We start from the raw sequence: 9,958 nt of genomic DNA on the forward strand, positions 1-9,958 counted from the left end.
TCCGGCGCCGTGGTTCAAAGATCCCTCCACCCACCCCGCCCCCCGTTTCCCAGAGTTGCTGACCTTTTTACAGCACTGCCAGCAGCTTTGCAGAGCTGGAGGAGACGGGCAGCGGCTGGAGGGCGGCTCCTCTGGCAGGGAAGAGGCGGAGGCTCCGGGCACGGCGCTGCTTCAGCGTGACAGGTGAGGGCACTGCGCCACGCCCAGCCTAGCCTCCGCCTCTTCCCTGGTGCCCATGCCTCGATGGCCATGGCAGGCAAAGGCTCCGGGCGCGGCGCTGCTTTGCCGTGGCAGATGAGGGCAGTGAGCTGATGCCAGGAGGTGCTGCATCCAGCCTCCACCTCTTCCTAGGCGCCTTCCAGAACTCAGCGCAAACTTGGCTCCCTGGTGCCCCGCGCCACTTGCCTCTATGCGCAAGATGCCCCTGGGCCTGAGTTGAACGAAACATGCCTGCTACTGCCACCGTGTGCAGTTTGAGCCTGAGACTTCAAAAGCCTATTCCTCAAGCCATGCAAGACCTGTAATTTCTATAAATGCATATTATGAGTTGTGCGCTTTAAAGAGCAATGAACTAACTATATAATTTGGCAACTTTCAAAGGCAGACCTAGGCCCTGTAATAATACTGGAATCGGTAACAGAAATGATATGTTTGGAGGGTGTAAAATGATTACTCCCTTAGGTGCAGTACTAAAATACTTATTTGGTCCATTTAGCAAGTACAAATAATAGCTGCTCGATACAAGATACAGTTTATGGAATGCAGCACAACTGAGTGAAAAGATGGGCCTTCAGGGCAGTTATGGAGAAGAAATTCCTTTGCATGCATTACAGTATCTGGTTCTGATCATCCTTGAACTAGATGATATTTTGGGACCATTCCAATGTACGCTGAGTCCAGCCTTCCTTGATGAAGCTGTAGCCAGGCCAAAATTGATTCCCCATTGCTCAAACAGCAAAAGCTAACTAGAATAGCTTCCCCTTCGTTCCTCACTTCTATCCCTAAATAGAGTTCTGATGGGCTAGCCAAAGCCAAAGTTTGTCAACATATAATAGGAACTGTCCTATTACAAGCCCATTCAAAAAAGGGGGGGAGGCTTCGAGAGCTCATTTGTTCCTATGAGATTTTTTTCATCTCTCTCTCTCTCTCTCTCTCTCTCTCTCTCTCTCTATATATATATATATATATATATATATATATATATATATATATATAATCACCATGCTGCAACCGATCAATGATGCAGCTCACATGAGGTCAAAGAAAGTTTGTTAAGTTTGGGTGTGCATCTGAAGTCCTGGGCATTTGTCCAAACCATGAATGAAAGGAGACAGTATGGGTTGTCATTTTTTAAGCATACATGAAATCTACAACTTTTAATTTATAGTTCCTAAGAGAATTGTAGTAATAGAGGCCATTCGAGTGTGTAAACTACATGCTGTCGGTGCACATTTAGTTTGTCCTTTAAATAGATACATTTTCTAAACACCACAAAATGTTCCGTGATTACATATGCTTTGCATCCAAAATAACTCTCTCTAATGCCATTATATCTAAAATGAAGGGCTTTATAAGAAGTTCAGGGCATATATTATCTTTGTTGAACTCAGGGGGTGGGAGTGAGGGACTTCATCAACAGAGAGGAAAATACATGGGAGGGTTCAAAGAAATTATGATTATGATTATTATGATTATTATTCCCCACCCACTGGCTAGGTTTCCTAGTCACTTTGGACAGCTTAAAGGTAAAGGGAGCCCTGACCATTAGGTCCAGTTGTGACCGACTCTGGGGTTGCGACGCTCATCTCACGTTATTGGCTTCCGGGTCATGTGGCCAGCATGACAAAGCCGCTTCTGGCGAACCAGAGCAGCACACGGAAACGCCGTTTACCTTCCCGCTGTAGCGGTACCTATTTATCTACTTGCACTTTGACGTGCTTTCAAACTGCTAGGTTGGCAGGAGCTGGGACCGAGCAACGGGAGTTCACCCCATCGCGGGGATTCGAACCGCCGACCTTCTGATCGGCAAGCCCTAGGCTCAATGGTTTAACCCACTTACACTACATATAAATACATAGTAAAATGTCCAGCACTGATCACTACTCATAACTGGAGAGGTGAGGAACAACCTTAGACTAATTTATTATTCTCCATCCCTCTGTATATTGCACCTTCAACAAAAATTTCCCAGGTTTCTTACTTATAAAGAAACTACAAAACAATTAACAAACGATGCAGGTGCAAACCAAGATAAAGGCACCAGAACTCCAAAACCATATGCCCATTGCTGTGGTGTTCATGTGGAAAAGCAATGTGGGTTGGTTCCAGCTCATCAGTTTTGCTCATTAGACCCATTGAAATTAATAGGCAAGGACTAGCTGTAACTCAGGGTTCCTCAAGATGCTCTGTTTATTAAGCAGCCATCAGTGGAATGCCATTCAAAGACTACTGCAGATACTAATATTGGACATCATAAAGCAATTGGATGCATAAAAACTGACTCCTTTGGAAATAAAAATTGTCCAGACCCATTCCAAAGCGTTACTAACCAGAACTTCTTCAAAACAGGTACAAAAACAATCAATGATACATCCAGAAAGTTGTATAAAGCACATGCGTATTCAAAGAGGCAACTCCCTTCAAAATAAAGATTTGTTATTGAATACCTTCATCACATGACCTAAGGTTAAATACTCACGTGAAAGAGCAGAGAACACCAACAGAGAACATCGACCTCAACAGAGAACATCAACATCAACATCAACCTGCTTCAATTGAATTTTCCAATGCTAAACCTTTCAGCAATATAAATACAGGCATTCTCCATTTCAATGTGCAATTAAACAATTCTACTTCACAAGGACTTCCACTAGTGCAACTGGTCTGCCCCCCCTCCCTCCATGCCTTCCCGCACTACCCTAATTGGTTTGGGGAGTCAGAAGCAGTGCACCGACAGAATGATCTCATAGCACTACATTTAATTTCTCCCTATGATTTTTTCATCCTGTCACTTTCCTAACTGCATAAAGTCCACGTTTGTTACGTTAAGTGGGTTTGTTGTGACAGGGCAACAGACTGCTTTAATACACTTTAATTGTGCAAATCTAAATTCCCAATATGCACTTGAAACCCTCCTCCAAAATATTGACAATCTAGAGGTGGCCTCACTTAAGAACACAAAGAGAGTCTGTTAAAAACAAATGGGAATTCCTTCTCTTCCGCCATTTTGTTTGTTACCACTGCATTGGACATGTATGTTATACTCTGTTGGTGGCAATTTCTATAACATTATTGCAACACATACAAATTTATTCAGCGCTATATGACATGGAGACGCATTTGGCTTGTGGTTCGGACAACCTTCTGCATCCCTTTAAGACATTAAGCATCTCCAGCACATTGTCTAATGGCTATGGCCATAAAAGGAAAAAATGGAAACTTCTGAGATCAAGAGCTGAAAGACAAATGATGTGATGTATTTTAGCTTTCACCAAGTTTCTCTTAGGGTCATTACTTCCAAAACACGACTGCTGCATTGCTTAATTGATTTACATTCTGGGGTTTCAACCAAAGATGTGCCTACAGCACAGTGACCTGAACTTAACAGGGATTAACAGGCCCAGACTCCCTCATCATGGCTTCAGGTAATGGGAATGTGAAGCTTCTGCTATCTTTGAAAATCTGGCCAAGTTCAGTTAAAGGTGTAGAAGTTCAGTTGACCAGAAATTTACAAAAGCCTGAATCCTACATCACAATGTAGAAGGAAGTGAAGCTGAATGGCTGCTGTGAGAAAGGGATTTGTTTATCACCAAGTGCCTATTATTTTCTGGCTGATGACTACAGCATGAAATGAATGACTCTTACAATGTGAGACCGCAGAAAGGCTTTCATCCCTCCTCATGTCATGTCAGATGAAATCCTTCTGAATGAGTCCTACTTGCACATTTTCCAGCCGGATATAAAACCTACTCCTGAGGAGTATGGGTTGTAAAGGGGGAAAGAAATGGTGAAACATAAATATTGCAAGACTTCATCGATGCAGAAATCAAATTATGTACAGCCCTGATTGTGCCTTAGATTTGATCTTCTACCATCACTGCGGCCAAATGAATCAGGCTGGGGTGTAAATGGTACCACAACATTCTGTAACGTATCGCTTTCTCTAAAGGTGTTGAAAGTTTAAGTATAGTTAATAAATATGTAAAATGGAGTGAGGTTCATGAGCCATTAATTTTACAAACATCTGTGTAGGAAATAAAGATACAACTTTGTCCTCTAAATCCCCCCCCCAAAAGAAAACAGCTGAACTTGTTCTTCCTTTATGTTTCATTTGAGAAAATACCCCCCAGGTTTAAATGCAGAGGGTATACATACTACCTCAGATATGCAGATGACACAACCTTGATGGCAGAAAGTGAGGAGGAATTAAAGAACCTTTTAATGAGGGTGAAAGAGGAGAGCGCAAAATATGGTCTGAAGCTCAACATCAAAAAAAACCAAGATCATGGCCACTGGTCCCATCACATCCTGGCAAATAGAAGGGGAAGAAATGGAGGCAGTGAGAGATTTTACTTTCTTGGGCTCCTTGATCACTGCAGATGGTGACAGCAGTCACGAAATCAAAAGACGCCTGCTTCTTGGGAGAAAAGCAATGACAAACCTAGACAGCATCTTAAAAAGCAGAGACATAACCTTGCCGACAAAGGTCCATATAGTTAAAGCTATGGTTTTCCCAGCAGTGATGTATGGAAGTGAGAGCTGGACCATAAAGAAGGCTGATCGCCGAAGAATTGATGCTTTTGAATTATGGTGCTGGAGGAGACTCTTGAAAGTCCCATGGACTGCAAGAAGAACAAACCTATCCATTCTTAAGGAAATCAGCATTGAGTGCTCACTGGAAGGACAGATCCTGAAGCTGAGGCTCCAATACTTTGGCCACCTCATGAGAAGAGAAGAATCCTTGGAAAAGTCCCTGATGTTGGGAAAGATTGAGGGCACTAGGAGAAGGGGACGACAGAGGACGAGATGGTTGGACAGTGTTCTCGAAGCTACGAACATGAGTTTGACCAAACTGCGGGAGGCAGTGCAAGACAGAAGTGCCTGGCATGCTATGGTCCATGGGGTCATGAAGAGTCGGACATGACTAAACGACTAAACAACAACAACAACAACAACAACAACACATACTATGCTATATATATTTGATTTTATAGATGTTTTTCAAAAGCACATTTGAACTATTCCAATTGATGGTCCCCATGGGCTGCACTGAGCGAATTTCATGGATTGATAACACCAGCCGGCCACCTGTAATTGTATATTGTTACCAATGACAATTGGAAGTGATGGAATAGTCACCTGCTCCTCCACCACACTGTGTGGCCAACATAGCTGCCAAGTTTTCCCTTTTCTCATGAGGAAGCTTATTCAGCATGAGGGAATTTCCCTTAAAAAAAGGGATAACTTGGCAGCTATGGTGGCCAATATCTCTTTGCCAAGAGCTCAAGGGGTGGGGGACACCAATACATCATCTTGCCAAGGATACAAGGGAGCCTAGGTATGGCTGTTGCTCCCTCTGCTCTAGAGGACAGCTTGCTTCCTGAATGCACATGTGTACTCCATCCGTTTCTCTAGCCTCCATGCAGCCCAAGGTGCTGGCAATGCACTACACCACAGCATGAAGCAGAAATGCATCCTGGTTCTTCCTGAGGTGGGTCCACCTCACAAGAATAGAGTTGCACTGAGCATTAGAGCCCCTGAGTCTCCTCTTTAATTTTCATTACCAATGAGTTACAAAACAGATATGAGCAGTGGCACAACAAAAGCACCCCCCCCCTTTTTTTGTCGCAAGCAGCAGGAATACAAAACTCACTCATGGTCTGTGAAGACATACAGAGTTGTGGTCATAGAACAATACAGAGGAGCAGTAATTTGATGGCAGCGATGGCAGCAATTGTGTAATAATCAATAGCTGCCTTTGATAAATCAGCCACACAAAGTCTATTTATAACAATAGTGGACGGGTGGCATGGCTGGCTGCATTTTTGCTGCTTACCAGGAGGTAGAAGCTGGCATGGTGCAATGGCACAAGAGAGAGAGAGAGGGAGAGAGAGGGAGAGAGAGGGAGGGAGAGGGAGAGAGAGAGAGAGAGAGAGAGAGAGAGAGAGAGAGAGAGAGAGAGAGAGAGAGAGAGAGAGAGAGAGAAGTGTCCTGGATTGGCTCCACTGGTATGTTTGCCCCTTGCCACCACCTCACCCATTCTCCTCTATCTCTCAGTAAGCATCAGCAGCACAATCGACTGGTGGCCTACAGAGACCGGGTAGGAAGACTTTGAATTTGATATCCCACTTTATCACTACCCGAAGGAGTCTCAAAGCGGCTAACATTCTCCTTTCCCTTCCTCCCCCACAACAAACACTCTGTCTGTGAGGTAAGTGGGGCTGAGAGACTTCAAAGAAGTGTGACTAGCCCAAGGTCACCCAGCAGCTGCATGTGGAGGAGGGGAGACGCAAACCCGGTTGCCCAGATTACGAGTCTACCACTCTTAACCACTACACCACACTGGCTCTTGTGTGGTGAAGGGGCTTGTGTCTGCCTCCTGAAATAGCATGTGGAGCCATTTCCAGCCATGCTCCTGATGGTGGGCTGGCCTGGAAGAGATCCACTAGCTGAGAGAGCAGATCTATCATGAGATTTGCTCAAGCGCCTAAGCTTGCTGTGCGAAGTTGGATCACTGCTGCACCTGAGGAACATGGGAAGCCAAGTCACATCATTGGACCATCTACACTGACTGGCATCACTTCTCCAGACTTTCAGACAGGGAAGTTTTCCCAGCCCTATCTAGAGATGCTGCTTTTTTGAACTGCAGTACCTCCACAGGGCAAAACAGCAGCTTCAACAGATGACTTCATCACAAATAAGCACTAGAGCTTGTTGCATCACAGGGCAGTCTGGGATATTTCTTCAGAAGTAATTCTTACAGCATAAAGATATTCCCAGATGAGGTGTGATCGTTCGTTTCTCCTGGATGGTGTGAACAGATCCATGGCTTGATACAGAGCACGAAAGATGGGTATACATAATAATTATCTCACCCTCCTTTGCTAAATAAAAAGAACACAAAAACCGCAATGAAGGAAATAAAGTAAGTAACGATGTTTTCACCAAAACTAATATAGCAGCTTTGATGACCTTAAATATCTGGAATGAGATCTTATCTCCAACACGGAACACGTTCCTGTGCCAAACTCTCCTTTAAGCTGAAAATGCTTTCATTAACTTCACCAAGATGACTCAGAGAGTTAAGTAGTATCTGGTATGACTCAGGAGAGACTCCCGCCATAAAATTTCATCTGACCAAGCAAATGCCATTCCTGAATTCAATAGGCGTCGGCCAATTTCAGCAAGCTGAAAAGCCTGTCACCCTCCGGTGGAGAAGCTTGTATGAAAGTTAAGTCCCTGGGTGTAAGGATTCTTTCTGCTGTTGCTTGAGATTTCCCAGGCAAAACACTGAAGACTTAGACTGCAATCCTAAAACCAGCATAAGCTTCACTGAAATCCATATGACTTACTTCTGAGTAGACACGGTTAGGATTGCACTGTAAGCCTGTGCAATAAGGCGCCTCCAGATGGCCTGTTTATGGAACAGTCATCCTGATTTGCTTGCATAAAGCTTATCCAGAGGTTAGACCATGTCCTATATTTATATATCCCCCAATATTTCTCCAAGGAAAATCGGTACATCCTATTTCGCCACCATCATGATTTTATTATTTATATCCCACCCATCTGACTGGGTTTCCCCAGCCACTGTGGGCAGCTTCTAACATATAGAAAAACATAATAAAACATTAAACCTTATAAAGTTCCCTATACAGGGCTGCCTTCAGATGTCTTCTAAAGGTTGCATAGTTACTTATCTCCTTGGCTTGTGGGCTGCATAACTCCACATGCTCTAACATTTCTCTAATGATAATGTTGGACATCCTGAGGAAAAGCAGGGCATTCTGGGATCAAATCCGAAACCAGGATGGCTTCTGTAAATCTGTAACTGTCCCTGAAAAATAGGAACACTTGGAGGGTCTGTATTTATTCCACACCCTCCAAGTGTCCCTATTTCCCAGTGACAGTCCCAGGTTTACAGAAGCTGTCCTGGTTTCGGATTTGATCCCGGGATGTCCCACTTTTCCTTAGAATGTGCTTATTTTCATCGGAGAAATGTTGGAGGGCATGGAATAGCATGTCTCTATTTTCACTGGAGAAATGTTGGACGGTATGTTATTCTGATTTGCCTGCACAGTGTTTATAAATATTCCTGCTAATCATTTGTCCATCTCACACTTTTCTGTTCATTTCCCTGTCACTTTCCTGGCTGCAAAAAGTCTGTTTGTTTGTTTTAAGTAGATTTGTGGCACCGGGGCAACTGAGAATTTTTTCCCACTTCAATTGCACAAGCCTACATTTCTGTTGTGAAGCTGAATCCCTCCTGCAAAATACGGACAGCCTGGAGATGACCATTACTGTATGAACAGCACATACCATCACTTCCATGTCTTGCTGTTGCGAAGAGAAGCTTGGCTTCCCTTCAAGGCTTTTAGGAGCTTGTTTCACATGGAGGCAGTTTCCTTCATATACCCTTAAATCTGTATAGTGGCTTCATATCCACATCATGAAAAGATAGATATGGTTGATCACACAGCCTTCTGGACTAAGCTCCTTTCCAGATACATATTTCCTAATCCTCCCAGAGGTCACCACCGTAACACAATTCCTATTAAAAGCATCATCTCACCCAAGCACTTGGCCTTCTGGCTTACTGAGCACCAGTGAAGCATTTCCATCCCAATTTCACAGTTGTGCCACTGTCATCGCAACGCCACGATGAGTCTCTTGCATCTCACATCCCTCCCCCCTTTCAAGGATTTGGAGAAGAAGTGAGAAAAGGAAAAACTGCAAGTCGCACATGCTTGCTTCCTCACTTCTCGACAACTCAAACTGGCATCAGACATCTTGACTCCACGTCAGGCTGGGCTGGTTATTGTTCATTCACAAGGAAGGCCACTCCTATTTGATCCAGAAGGTAATACATGCCATGAATGATGAGATATCTAAGGGCTGCTTAAGAGGTGCATATTTATCACCTGAAGATTTTGGCATCAAGTAGTGACTTGCGTGGGTGAATGAGTCATCGGGAAGATCAAACACCACAGACAGAATTTCATAGTGCCTCATCTAAAGCACTGGGCTTTCCATTGGTTCATACATTCTGCTGAAAATCACATGTTAAGAATTCAGCTGATAAGAACGAGTTGTGTGCATGGACATGTGACATAGGAGCCAACTCCTAAGGGCCTGGGTCCCTCTGGCCCCCCCAATAAAATATTTGAGGGGGCCGGGCCTCCCAAAGTTGATGGGTATTGCCATTGAAATAAAGGGGTGCACCAAATCTTGTGATCAATTATGTGGGTTGGGGCTTGTTGTTGTTTAGTCGTGTCCGACTCTTCGTGACCCCATGGACCGGAGCATGGCAGGCTTTCCTGTCTTCCACTGCCTCCTGCAGTTTGGTCAGACTCATGTTGGTAACTTCGAGAACACTGTCCAACCATCTTGTCCTCTGTCGTCCCCTTCTCCTTATGCCCTCCATCTTTCCCAACATCAGGGTCTTTACCAGGGAGTCTTCTCTTCTCATGAGGTGGCCAAAGTATTGGAGCCTCAGCTTCAGGATCTGTCCTTCCAGTGAGCACTCAGGGCTGATTTCCTTCAGAATGGATAGGTTTGATCTTCTTGCAGTCCATGGGACTCTCAAGAGTCTCCTCCAGCACCATAATTCAAAAGCATCAATTCTTTGGCAATCAGCTTTCTTTATGGTCCAGCTCTCACTTCCATACATCACTACTGGGAAAACCATAGCTTTAACTATACAGACCTTTGTTGGCAAGGTGATGTCTCTGCTTTTTAA

Source organism: Zootoca vivipara, chromosome 16 (genome assembly GCF_963506605.1).
Source record: "Zootoca vivipara chromosome 16, rZooViv1.1, whole genome shotgun sequence".
Lineage (NCBI taxonomy): Eukaryota > Metazoa > Chordata > Lepidosauria > Squamata > Lacertidae > Zootoca > Zootoca vivipara.